Here is a 14,976-nt window from a genome sequence, read left to right on the forward strand (position 1 = left end):
TTGGTAACTACTAATTGAACACTCAACCACTATTATTTACTTATCTAAACATATTTCATGATTTATCATTGTATATCTATTTGTTATAAATTACCCTATTTCCCTCTGATTCACCTCAACAGTTACCCATTACCTGTGTTGAACTGAGAAAAGCAAAGACATGAAATAGAATACTTTCATGTTAACTTTCCTATACGTGAATATACTAAGATAAATATATCTTGGTTTTCAGTCATAAAAACTACTGATAATCGAGAAATTTTCTATTCAATCTACAACACGTTTAATAGTAAGAAAAGTGAACAAAACACTTTGGATAGTTCAAACGTATATTTTCCAACATTTGTCATTCATCTTCAAGCTGTACATCTAATTCCGTTGGAAAACTCATACTGCATCTGACTTTTTTATCACTACAACTCAATTCCTTAGCCATTGAAATTATTACTGAACTAGGATGGAAAAATGCTTTTATCATGCAAAAACAAAATTATACATCAGTTCCCGAATAATACTAACAAATCAGTTTCTATTTACATTATCTTGATCAATTTACCACTCGGATTCAAAAAGAATTTTTAACAAAAATGAGAGAAAGTTATGAGAAACGAAAAATAAATTATCAGTATAGGGTTGTGTAGATTATTAATTTTTTGATTGAAATCATGAACCGATTGTTGTTAGACTTCCATTGAAAACCTGGAAACACTGGACAGCTAATTCGTCATATTGTAAGACTCCTCGGCAGTGCGCATCTACGATCTCATTCGCGCGCAAGACTGAAGACCCTAGATCGGAATCCCTCGAGCAGGATCGTAGATGCGCACTGTTGAGAAGTCACACAACAGGATGAAATAGATTTCCAGTGTTTCTAATTTTTCAATGCTGGTCTAGCGTAGATCGACTCATGAATGCAACTTTCAAAATACTACAATTTCTACAAATTCTTGTACTGATCATATAAATATATCTATTTTCTGTATGATTTACTTTTTTCTCCTTTTTTTCCAGAATATCTCTTTTCTTCTTTTTACTTGTTTATGTGTCATAATTTGCTTTTAAGGTTAACAATTTTCTAAGATGATGTGTAAATAATAAACAGATTTTTTTGACAAACTGACTTACTACTACTTAGTTGAATAATAATAAGTAGAAAAATATGTTTTTGATAAATAAGTATTATATTAAATTTCTGTTATTAAGTATTAAATTCTATTGAACATAAGTGTCAACAAAGTTTATTATAACACTATTGGATTAGAATACTATTTGTTATAAATCTCTGGAGTTTTCATCAATGAATGAGAGAAAAAAAGCACTTAAACTTGATCTTATGATATATTCTACAAAGTCAAATGATACAGATGAGTGAAATGAAGAAAATGATAGTATGGGCACAATCCAGACAGACCATATACGGTCTCAAAGCTATATGATATGTCAGTGATACACATATGAACTGTGTTCAGAAAACCTAGTAGAAGTGCTTCACTCCAACCTTCTTATTTACTTGATATATCAGAGGTATTTACATCAATACATCACTAGAAACCTACGGCTGAAAAAGAGTAAAGCATTCACAAGTGCAATTGCCAGACACCTTTTGGATAATAAACATAAAGTGAATGTAAATAACGCATTCAAAACAATTAACAGACAAAGAATACAATCTTACTCTGTTTTCTAGACACAATCACTGTCAAATGTTTCCGATCTGACCTATGTATACAGATGAAAAGTGTAATTAACTTTTCTATTCCATGATAATTAGATGTTCATCTTATAACCTTTATTAATTCTAACTTCCAATCTTTATATTTCAACCCTGTGTCCAACCTTTTCTCTTTGTTTTTATTTTGTCTGCTGATATTCATCCTTTACACATTTTCTTTATATTCAGTTATTTATTTTATCATGTTGAGCGATTACCCAATCACGTAGGAACTTCATTATGCTTACATAACCTCTTTTATCTAAATTAGGATCACTGTTAACAGTAACATTGTTCCACTCAGTGTTACTGCTTTCCAACATATAAAATAATTAAGATCATGAGTCGATTGAAGCTAGACACCCATGAAAAACGTGGAAGCACTGGACGGCCGTTTCATCCTATACTGGGACTCCTCAGTATCGCTGGACGCCGGCCGGATTAGTGGTCTTGTGGTCAAGTGCTCGCGTGCGACACCAGTAATTCCTGGGTTCGGAGCCCGCGAGTGGGATCGTGGGTGCGCACTACTGAGGAGTCCCACAGCAAGACGAAACGGCCGTTTAATACTCCCAGGTTTCCCATGGTGGTCTAGCTTCAATTGACTCATGATTTCAACTATGTAAATTACTAAAATCTCCACAAAACTCCTTCTGATATAAAATAAACTTAAAGCAATTAGTACCTTTGATAAATTTGAATAATGGAATAAGAAGACAACAATTATCAGAACTATGTGATATTTTAACGTAATACATTTCGAGGAGTCTGATCACACATAATATGCTTGTTAAGAACATTTATGTATAGGATAAAATGGTGTATATCAGATTGTTCAAAATGTATTACGTTCATATATCACATAGGTTTGATAATCATCTTTTTATTACACTATGCTAATATAAATACGCATTGATCTTAACTATGAAAGTACATCCAGTTGACGAGTCTCAAATAGGACAAAACGCGAGTCCTGGATTCCACTGCTAGCCACCATCCATTTTCGCTTATAAAGATCCTAACTATGTTTATTCTTACACTTTTTATTTTTATTCTTTGTATTACAATGATTTCATTTATAGCAACTTACGTGCTATTGAGTTTGTTGACATTTAATATGGTCAAACCCTTTTGTTAACTTATTTAACGGACAGAGTTATTCGTACAATAACAACTTATCTTAGATCATTGTACCTTTATTATTGTTGCACTTGTATGAATATGCTTGAGCATTACTTACTGCTTACACATACATCCATTCTGCTAGGTTTACTGTTAACTGCTTAACTGATTCGATGATTCATTCATGAATATACATATTTAATCCCATTCACTCTCGGTTCTCTGACTCAATCATTTGCCTGTCTCCTTTGTGGTCTGAGTTATCTGCTAATAAAACTGTAGTCTCTGTTTCTCTTTGCCTTCTGATTTTAAATACCGCTGAGTTTTATATAATAACAGTTACCAAGGTAGATTGACTAACGAAGCACAGACAGCACATATTTATATTTTGGACATTGATCTAAACTTCATAAACTAAAGTACATTATATATCTGTTAACAACGAAAATGTTTAGGTTTTATGTATCTGATATGAAATCGTGAAATATGATGATGAAATTATTTTCTTCTACAAACCCAGATCATTCTTGGGTTTGTTTTAAATTTATCAAAGGATCTGGTTGTATGAAAAATTTGATTTATTTTAAAAATAAAAAAACACACATAATAACCAATTCATTTCAACATTTCCTGATCACAAAAAAAACAGGAAATAATGATTGAATAGAATTGAGAAAAACCAATATTAGACAAACGCCTAATATTGAATATAAATTAGAAATGTGATCTCATCTTTTGGCGAGACTAATTTATGGACGAGCCAATCAGAAGCATTTTAGAGATCTCAAGGTTACGGCACCAACTTCAGTGCTGAATACTAACGTATGATCGGTTCACAAGGAATTTTGTACAAAACGTGATAATTGAGCATCTATAACAAATAAAACGGCAAGACTATAATTTGTGGACGAATCAATCAGGTATGAGATAATAGATCTCGGATTTTAACTTGAAACCATTTCGTCCATCTGGCTAGATTAATTTCTGGCATTATAGCTGATGTCAGTTCATGATGAAAACCCCATATATAATTCCTAACTAAGGCAAATTACGAAAATTATTGCGAACTGGATAATAAAAGCACCAGTAACACTGGCTGCAGCCAGGTACTACAATATATATGAATGTTTGGAGAGCGTACAGACTCCTACATAGGCTTGGTTATGTGCATCGTGTCGTTATCCACAAGTAACATCTTGTGCACTCAACAACCGATGTGCACATAAACAGTATTGAAACTATGTGGTCGAGGCTGAAAGAGCTTTTGAGATTTTATCATGGCTCCAGAGGCCGACTATTCTGTAGCCGTATGGATGATTTCCTCTACTGCATGCATTACGATTTTAGAACCTCTGAACCTCTTTCTAACCTTGAGAAGTTTTTGGACCCACGTATAAGAAGCGTATCCACTTTATTTCCTTGATTTTGTATAACATGTTTTTACCCTATACTGACCGCTTGCTGATTGGCTAATATCCCTCAAGGTTACTTAAGATTCTTTCGAAGGTCGTCCATAAATTAGAGTCTCGTCGAAAATTTTTATACAAGTTAGTTCATCATAAAGGAATCTTGTATATTCTAGAATAACTTTATGCCTAAAACTCTATTCCTTATTCAGAAAATGGATAATATTTTATCCCATTTTTATATTAAAAATAATGTTTAATTTACTCAAATTGAAAAAGATTTGTTAAGTATTCAGTGTATTTCACTGCTAAATTTGAAGCTATCACGAGTTCACTTAATCTGCGAACGACGACAAGACTCGGTGATCAAAGACCAGCAAGCTAGCTATTGATACGTCCCAGCCTCGCTAAATAGAGGGAGAAGTCCGAGCTTAGAACGGGAACTATATTCTGCAAAACAGCCAGAATGAGCGATTACGACAATTCAAAGCGTATATATATCAATTATATATATGTAATCGATACTGCCATGGAAGTTTTGTTTAAACATTTAATCGATAAGTTAGTCAGTCGACTGTCATGAAAATATTTGGACATTCAATCGATAAGAATAGTTTAGTTAATTAACAATTATACGGTTAATAAACATACGTATAGTATTGGTCCACAAATGGATCCCAAAAATTACCACTCATTATTCTTATAGGGGCATAAGACCACAAAGAACTAAATTGTTATTACATCAAAATAAAATGAAACAACTTTTCAATACTTTCTAAATTTCAATCATCCACAAGCCAACATCAATCCATAATGAATAGTAGGCTGATGTTTTAACTTTTCAATGTAAAACTAATTCATCATTTTAAAACATTGATATATCAATAAACCATTTTCACGTTCTATAATTATATATTCAAATTAATAATCCAAAAAGGTGATCAGATTTAAGACAAAGTACATCTTCATCATCATATAACATTCAATAAATCTTTCTCTTGAGTATAAACATCATATGCTCACTAGTGACTGAATTCAAGAGGTGTTTCCTGGAGTTCTAGTGAGAAGCAGTGACCAATGGAGTTCAACTGGGTCTGTTGTGAGATAGAAACTCACTGAAGATGATGGTTGACGATGGTGCAATCTCATAGATTGGTTGAAGTTAAACATTACCACTATTGGATGCCAGCCGGCTCAGTGGTATAGAGGTTAAACCTTCTCGCGCAAGGCTGTTGGGTCCAGGGTTCGAATCTCGCGGTGTTAATATCTAACTTCAGCCAATACATGAAATTGCACCACCGTCCACCATTGTCTTCAGTGAGTTACTATCTCACAACAGACCTAGTTGAGCTCCACTGGTCACTGCTTCTCACTGATAGTTCTTGGATTTGAATCTCGCAATTCGGGATCGTGTACGCCCGCTGCTCAGGTTTCTCACAATAAGATGAAACGGCCGTCCATTGCTTCCAGGCTTTCCATGGTGGTCTGGCTTCAATTGACTCATGATCTCAACTATAAAATTACTATAATATTCACAAAACTCTGGTTATCATCAATGTGTGGTAAAACTGTCTGGTTTATCAAAGTGAATTAAATTAAGTCAAATTCAGACTTGTAAAGAAATGATTGAAAGTTTGTTGCTTTAACGCTTAAGCCATCACTTTTTTGAAAGATGTAGTATGTTTCAATCCGAAACGTAAATAAACTGAAACGAAAACGTATTGTTTAAGACTAGATTTAGCGAGAAAAAAGTTAAAAACAAAGTAACACTCGACTTATGATTTATTTTTCATCGAGGGATGTCATAGTAGGGTGAACCAGACACTCCACTATGGATCAAGATCAAGTTTAAAGATTTCATAAACTAGTCTTTATTAATGAGTTCTTCTGAGATCGCCTATTGATCAATTTTGTTATCATGGAATATCTATTAATCAATTTCGATCGGTACCCCAAAAACCAGTGACTATTAAGATTCCTACTACATGAATCCTTTCAGGTTTTCAATAAGGATATTATTTCTGATGGCATTGAGATTCAAATACGTAAGTCTTGTTATTTTTGCAAGTAAAGTAAAATTTTGACTGGCATTATGAACCAGCCAATGTTGAGTGGGCTTACTACAAAATCACCATTTGAAATCTGGAAGCACTGGACGGCCGTTTCATCATGGTATGGAACTTTCCAGCAGTGGGCATCCACGATCCCACATACGGAATTTGAACCCAGGACCTTCGGTCTTGTTCGCGAACAGTTAACCTCTAGATCACTGAGCTGGTATTTGACTTTATGATTTACAAAGCACGATTTAAACGCTTTCATGGTTTTGCAACCAATGGCCTAAAGAACTAATACTACTGTTCAAGATTATGAATAATCTCCCGCTACCATTATTCCGGTCAAACTTTAAGAAACATTAGCAGTACAACAGTCGGTTCCATAAACTTATGATATTTATTTTGTAAAATATGTTGTATCTTTTCTTGGTAACAACTGTCTTACTTGCTGTATTTTGAAGAAAACAACTGTGGATGGAACATTTCAATGTAAAATTTTTCGGTAAATAATCTTTTTTGAAAAATCTGACATGATAACTGTAGTTTTGGGTAAAAACCAGGAGAGTGAATTACAATATAAATAAAACAATATCATTCATATACTCATAAGTGTTACACATAAAGATTTAATATAATTAAAATGTAAACATATGAATGTAATCTAATGAAATGATTTAAACAATCAACTCCATCTAGAGCTCTTCTGGGGCTCCTGCTGGTCCCAAGCCTTGATTAAGGAGGAGGTTTGGGCATGGCCTTGGTGACCCCACCCTGTAGAAAACTAACTCGCTAAAACAATCATTAAGACAATTTACAATCATACTAGTTTGATTTATCAATGAACAGACTGAACTATATCAAGAAAGAAATATAAAACACAATAATTCACATTTATGACATTCTACAAGCTAAAAGAATTGAACATTCTTAATGCATTCATTGATGCTTACAATTGTAGAGTCCAACAATAGATCATTAAAACATGATCTACTCAGTGCTTACCAACCTTTTAATAGTATTATAGTTAATATAAATTATCATTATTATCATTCATTTCTAATTAACAAAGCACATCAATAATGATCAGACAAAATCTAATGAAAAAAGAAGGAATTAACTAGATTACTAGACAAATTAGTTAATATTAGTTAATGTATCGGTGTTATGTTTGTTCATATTAATGAAAAATAACTAAAAATAACAGTGTGGAGTTGAAGTGATTGTTGAGGTTTTGATTGAGATCATAAATTGATCAATGTTAGAGAACCACTGAAAATCTAGAAGCACTTCTATTAGCTTAGCTTTGTTAATTAATCATCTTGATAACCGTTATTAAATAAATCTCAATGGCGTTTAAAATCTAAAGGCAATAAGAGGCGGTGATTACGGTTTATTAGCGAATGACGCAGACAACAAAGTTGAAGCAAAGAGGCGAATGTAAGCAAATACAGAGGCAAATTTATAGTCAAATTAAATCAAGGCGCAGCTAGGCAAAGCGAAAACTAACAACAGAATAATTCATCCAGCGATATTTAAAATACTAACATTTTAGCTAGAAAGAGATATTTGCGCAGGCTGCCACATGTGATCAAGTGTACACGTTTAAGCAGATATAACAGTAATAGTAATAGTACAAATAAATATGCTAATTTTTACTGTTTGAATAACATTGTCTGTTAAGTTAAAACGGATTTTAAAAAATTCAGCTATAATCGAAATCGATTGTGGGAGAGTTACGATACACTAGACGTCCGTTTTGTCTTAGTATGAGACTCCTGAGTAGTGTGCATCAACGATCCTGCATGCGAGAGAGAAAGTCCTGGGTTCGAATCCCACTTGTGGTATCATAGATGCGCATTGCTCAGGAGTTCCATATGATGTCGAAAAGGCCGTCCAATGTTTCCAAGTTTTCAATGATGCTCTAACATTGAGCAATCTATGGTCTTAATTAAAACTATTTGTTTTCTAAGAAAATATGTGTTTAATTAATCAGTAGTATTCGAGTAACAAACAGTATGTGAAATTAATTAACATTTCTAAAGTTAAATTAACATCAAATGAAATTGAGTGACTACCAATGATATATTAAGAGTTAAATATTCATTTTTACACTCAGCGTCTACGCCACAGTATAAAATATATCTAGTCAATTACGCATACGTTATAATGATCTCTAAAATCTGAAAATATTGATCAATCCAGCTACAATAGATATCTTATCATCAAAAACTTGTAGATAAGCAATTACCTTCAACATAAATTATGTCATGAAATTAAGAGGTGCGACTATAATTAATGGACGACATTTGAGTGACGCTAAAAGGATGTTGAAAATAATAAGTTTAAAGTTACTTACTTACTTACTTACTTACTTACGCCTGTTACTCCCAATGGAGCATAGATCGCCAATCAGCATTCTCCAACCCACGCTGTCCTCGGCCTTCTTTTCTAGTTCCTTCCAATTCTTGTTCATTTTTCTCATGTCTGTCTCCATTTCTCGGCGTAATGTGTTCTTTGGTCTTCCTCTTTTCCTTTGACCTTCAGGATTCCATGTGAGGGCTTGTCTTGTGACGCAGTTGGGTGCTTTCCTCAATGTGTGTCCTATCCACTTCCAGCGCTTCTTCCTGATTTCTTCCTCCACTGGGATCTGGTTTGTTCTCACCCACAGTACGTTGTTGCTAATAGTGTCCGGCCAATGGATCTGAAGTATTTTGCGTAGACAATTGTTAATAAACACCTGTATTTTCTGGATGATGGCTTTTGTAGTTCTCCAGGTTTCTGCCCCATACAGTAGAACTGTCTTGACATTTGTATTGAAAATCCCGACCTTGGTGTTGGTTGACAGTTGCTTTGAGTTCCACATGTTCCTCAGTTGTAAATATGCTGCTCTTGCTTTTCCGATCTGCGCCTTCACATCTGCATCAGATCCACCCTGTTCATCAATGATGCTGCCCAGATATGTAAAGGTTTTTACATCTTCCAAATCTTGTCCGTCAATTGTGATTGGATTGTTACATGCTGTGTTGTATCAGAGAATCTTGCTTTTCCCTTTGTGTATGATGAGACCTACTGCTGTTGAGGTTGCTGCTACATTGGTCGTTTTCTCCAGTATTTGTTGTTGAGTTTAAAGTAACTTATACAAAATAAATAAATGTTAGATTACTTCGAAAATCTAGATAAACAACTACTCAAGTAACCAATTGCCACTCCCTATTCTTCATATATTTCATATTGTATATATATATAAACGTTATTAAGCAGTTTATTTATAATCAGAATCAAAGAAAAAACTTAAGTGAAAAAAACAAAAAAACAAAAAAATGATTAATCGTTTTTTTTCAAGTTATGTTTCGTTGTTGTCTAAAATGGAGATAAAATGGATGACAAATTTATTTGACATTTATATTATACTACTCTTATGATATATATACTACTGAAAAATTGACCAATTGAAAAATGATTTATATTTTTATATCGTGTTTTCCAATGTTTCCTTTTTTGTTGTTTTTGAAAACAAAAAAAAAGAAAGATCTTTCCTAATCGTTTTGTTTGTTCCGTAGAGGAAAAACAAAATGATTATTTACGGTTTATTGAAACTGATATTGTGATGCGTGCTACTTATATTGATATAAATAGTATATGACGCGAGTCAGGAATGTAATGTCTGGCAGCAGAAGATGGGGAAAATCAAGAAAGGAAGAGCAGGAATAGAAAGCAATTAGTATGGAAATGCAAGAACAATGAAGTTCGAGACAATTATTGAACATTTTGCAAATTAATTATTATAGTACGGTTTTTCCATTTTACCAAGTAACTGTAATTTTATGCTAAATATAATTCGATTGTCCTCACCTATGTTCTCCTTCACTACAATATCATATTGTATAATGTGAAATATCTATATCAACTAGATGATAACAAATATGTCTAGAATATTTTTTCTCTCTGAAGTTCAATTAGGTTAGTAATGTGTTATTATTAGGAATTGTGGAAAAGTTTTAATTTCAAGGGTTGATATTTTTTCATCTGGTATCTGTTATTGTTGGTAAGTAAATATCATCAGTATTGAATTGGTTGTATCATCATGAATTGACTACTAATCTCAGAAGAACTTAAAAATTATGAAATTGACTTCTGAAATTATTATAAACAATTAAGTTATAAACATATGCTACCTGTTGTATAGTTCATAATTACCTTCAATATCATGGATGTACACTGCTGAGGTGTCGCACAATGGAACGAAATGGCCGTCCAGTGCTTTGAGGTTTTCCATGGTAGTCTAGCTTCATCTCACTCATGATCTCAACTATTCAATATCAACATATATAATGTTCTAAATCATACTATAATAGTCATGTAAATTATTTCTGGTTTTAATATGATATAATGGGAGAATTAAAATTTTTTTGTGCCAAGATATACTCTTAATAAACGATAATACAACTGATGACCGAGATTATACTACCACTAGACTGGATACTCGATCGATATCTCCATGAAAAAGATGGATCACATTATACCATATACAGGACTCATGACTAAATAGAGAGTTAGTGTATGGTCTAAACAATATTTTATTCGGGACAATTGAAAGCAGTCTACTTTCAGTGAGTCCGGAATAAAAATTAATATAACGAATAAAACCACATGTAAATTTTAATCAAATTATTGAAAACTAATATTAATTCATACTGACTGCACAACTGAGAAGCTATCCGGACTCATTAGCTAAGTAAATAACATGATGGTGATTGAAGTAAATAGTAATATATTCGAATACCATTCAGAAAATCAATACTGGAAACACAGCTACATCCAGCACATCACTCATAAATAGAACGAAACGCACGTCCTGGATTACATTCCCAGTCACATACCATCTTTCGTAAACGAACTTGTGTCAAAGTCGCTATACTGAGGTGATCAACATGGGGCGCAAATATGTCAACCATGATTGATCGACTTTCAATCAAAATATAAACAACAAAATAATCCAATCCATTTTAAATTGAATTTTTCTTCAGAATTGTATCAAATGACCGAACTAAATCAAGCTCCCTTTCATATATAATCACTTTTTATTTTATTTCAATAATTCTATTGAATATCATAATTTAACACAGAACACTTAAAGAATGTAGATTTTTTTAAAGTACCCAAACCTGTGATCAAATGGAATTTTGTCGAACAGTAGAAATAAAGGCTAGAAGCATTTAACATTTATATTATATCAAAAGGGGTTTTTGTGGATATTATACTAATTTCAATAGTTGAAATCATGATTCGATTGAAGCTAGACCACTATGAAAAACCTGGAAGCACTATAATATCTACAAAAGCCCCTTCTGATATTAATCAACATATGCTCACTAGTGACTGAATTCAAGAGGTATTTCTTGGTGTTCTAGCGAGAAGCAGTGACCAGTGAAGTTCAACCAGGTCTGTTGTGAGATAGTAATTCACTGATGATAATGGTGGATGTGTCGCTGAATTTCGTGGATTAGTTGAAGTTAGACAATAACACCATTGGATGCCAGCCGGCTCAGTGATATAGAGGTGAAACGTTCGCCCATGAGACTAATAGTTCATAGGTTTGAATCTCGCGAGGCGGGATCGTGGATGCACCCTACTGAGGAGTTCCACAATAGGACGAAACGGTCAACCAGTGCTTCCATGTTTTACATGGTGGTCTAGCTTCAATTGTTTCATGAACCTAACTATTGAAGTTATTTTATAGTTAATGGTACCGATTTTGGTATGATTTGTTCATTATCTAATGTCGTTTTCTTATTCATAATTTTACATTCATCTATTTTTATGTTACATGACATTGTTATTTAAATAATTATTGTTTTTGCTATTATTATTATCGTCACAATAACAATGACCAAGCCTAGTATCATTCTGTATTAAAGTTTTGTATACTATTTTAAATCTGTTGTTTGGATCTTATTACCTCATGGCAGATAATTCTCTCCTATGCTATCTAACATAACCCTTTTTTCTAAATTTCATCGATATTGCATTTTCTTAGCATTTTGTACCATTTCTAATTTACAGTGCAGGTCAATTCAACCTTAATAGTTTAACTACTGTAACATAATAAATAATTATTATTATCCTAAGTTTACAACTAAAGAGCTTAGTGAAGGAATTGTCGAAAGCAATTATTTATTCTAATTGTTGAGACCCTTTAATCTGACTCCGATTTGGATGGTTGTATGAATATGCCATTAACATAAATATTCCATTTAACTCCACATATTAGTTAGACTAACCCTGATTGTACGACGGCGGTAATGAGAAGCCAACTATGAGTTGCGTTGGATGAATTTATGTCACTCGTTTGTCTAGAAAGACATTCCGAATAGAAAACGCAAAGAAGAAATGGTGAAGGCGAGTGCACCAACTCATTTTAATAAAGCGTGATTCAATATTTATAGTCAAAAAGTAAGCTAAAGATATATGGTGAAAAGAATAAACAATACACATACGTACACTCAAACAACAACACTCTATGTTAATGAACAAATAATTGATAAGGTTAAAATAAAACTCAAGAAAAAATGAGTAAACTGGTCTGCCTGGGAGCTGGCATACAAAAGTACTCACTCTTGAATACAATAAACAATTGTAAATAGTAGTGGGCATATAGGAACTGAGACAAAAATGATACTACATTATATTGTCTACTGTTTTAAAAACTAATCCATTAAATCTGTTAAATAAACATGTGAAATGTGATAAAAAAACCTAAAGCTTATTGATTTGTCTTGATCATAATTCTGTTCTTCTATTGAACGAGAAAAAAAGTCACCTTTTTTCATTACTCAGTAATGTGGTCTAATAATTCAGTTACTAGGTACTAAGTTTAGGTAAACAACAAGAAATGTAGTCTTTTTGTTGTTCAAACGAAATCCAAATTGAATTTAAAATCAATAAAGTTAATTTATAAAATAAGATTTTTTTTATTTTGATGAATCCAGAAATTACTATTGTCTATTCGTTACATTTACAGTAGTAGTAGTAGTAGTAGTATTTTATGTTATAAAAGAAAAAGGGAAATGAGATTCAATGTAAGTCTGTTTGTGTCTATATATGTCTATTTTATTCTACATATACCAGTCAGTCACCTACAACGTAAGACGAGGCACATATGTGCATCGGTCCAAGTTGTCATACCTCATTAGCACAACAAGATGAACACCGGATTCATAGAAGTGGTTAATTCAGTGGTGGTAATATATATGTATATATATAACTTATAAGTAAGGATGAATAGTGATCAACAGTGTAATCCAGGAAGTGCACTTCGTCCTATCTGGGACTCGTCAGCTTCATGTACCTGCATTACACAGTTGACGTTCAGTCCGTGAATCAAACCCAGTATCGTACACCTCACACATCATCGCGTTGTTCATTCAGTCACTGAGTCCTGATAGCCACTTGCTTTTGCATTGGGGTGAAGCTTAAATTCACTTGATATTGTTGGCTTGTAACTTCCCATTGTTGTTTAGGACTACAATTGATCAATCTCTTGTTGGCATATCTGCATCCTGTACGAGTATATCCAGCTGACTAGTCCCAAATGGGACGAAATGTGCGTCCTCGATTACATTACTAACCACTATCCATCTTTAATTATAATGCTTGCGAATTAAGGCAATACGCACATTATACACATATTCCAATACGAGACTGATCAATTGAAGTTTTAAATATCAATGGGAACATACAAACAAATAATACCAAGTACATATATTACATCTGTTTACTGCAAACGAATCATAGATATATTAGATTAAACCACGAAGATACCGAAGAAAAAAAACCAGTTGAATATTTATTTAGTATACTTTGAAAGTAAATTAACTGATAACCAATTTCTATAATTAACATCTTATTAATTAACTATTTGTCTACCAAAAAAAAGTCATCCTACACCAAATGAATATTATTTTGTTGATTCTATTAGTGGATTCATATTATAAATTATAATTTCTATTTACTGTTGTGTTTCTTTTTCCCCCCTAGTGAATGTGACAATTTTAAAAATAATAATTAAAAAAATTAAGCGGAATAGTTGAGATCATGAGTCAATTGAAGCTAGATCACCATGTGAAAACTGGAAGCACTGAATATCTGTTTCGTCCTGTTGTGGAACTCCTCACCAGTGTGCACGCGCGACCCCACCTTGCGGAATTTGAATCCAGAAACTACTGGTCTCGCGCGCGAGCACTTAACCAACGATGTTAATGTTTAACTTCAACTAATCCACGAAATTCAGCGACACATCCACCATTATCATCAGTGAATTACTATCTCACAACAGACCTGATTGAACTTCAATGGTCACTGCTTCTCACTAGATTTCAAAGAAATACCTCTTGAATTCAGTCACTAGTGAGGATATGTTGGTTAATATCACAAAAGTTTTTGTGGAGATTTTAATAATTTCAATAGTTGAAATCCTGAGTCAATTGAAGCTGGATGAGTACTGTTGAAGAGTCCCACAACATGACGAAATGACTGTCCAGTGTTGGTCTAGCTTCAATTGACTAGTGATCTCAACTACTTAAATTACTACAATCTCCATAAAACCCCTTCTAAACTGAAATAATCAATTTTTATGTCAAGTTTACCCCATTTTTAGAAAAAAAACCCCATAAAACTGATCTTG

General features: G+C 33.1%; 1 protein-coding gene across 2 annotated transcripts in view; it reads right to left on the reverse strand.

The window, feature by feature from the left end:
- MS3_00007333 (uncharacterized protein) overlaps positions 1–14,976 on the reverse strand; it is a gene marked incomplete at both ends in the record, with an annotated part of 141,075 nt that overhangs the window by 54,077 nt on the left and 72,022 nt on the right. The window lies entirely within an intron of this gene.

Source organism: Schistosoma haematobium, chromosome 4, assembly GCF_000699445.3.
Source record: "Schistosoma haematobium chromosome 4, whole genome shotgun sequence".
NCBI lineage: Eukaryota > Metazoa > Platyhelminthes > Trematoda > Strigeidida > Schistosomatidae > Schistosoma > Schistosoma haematobium.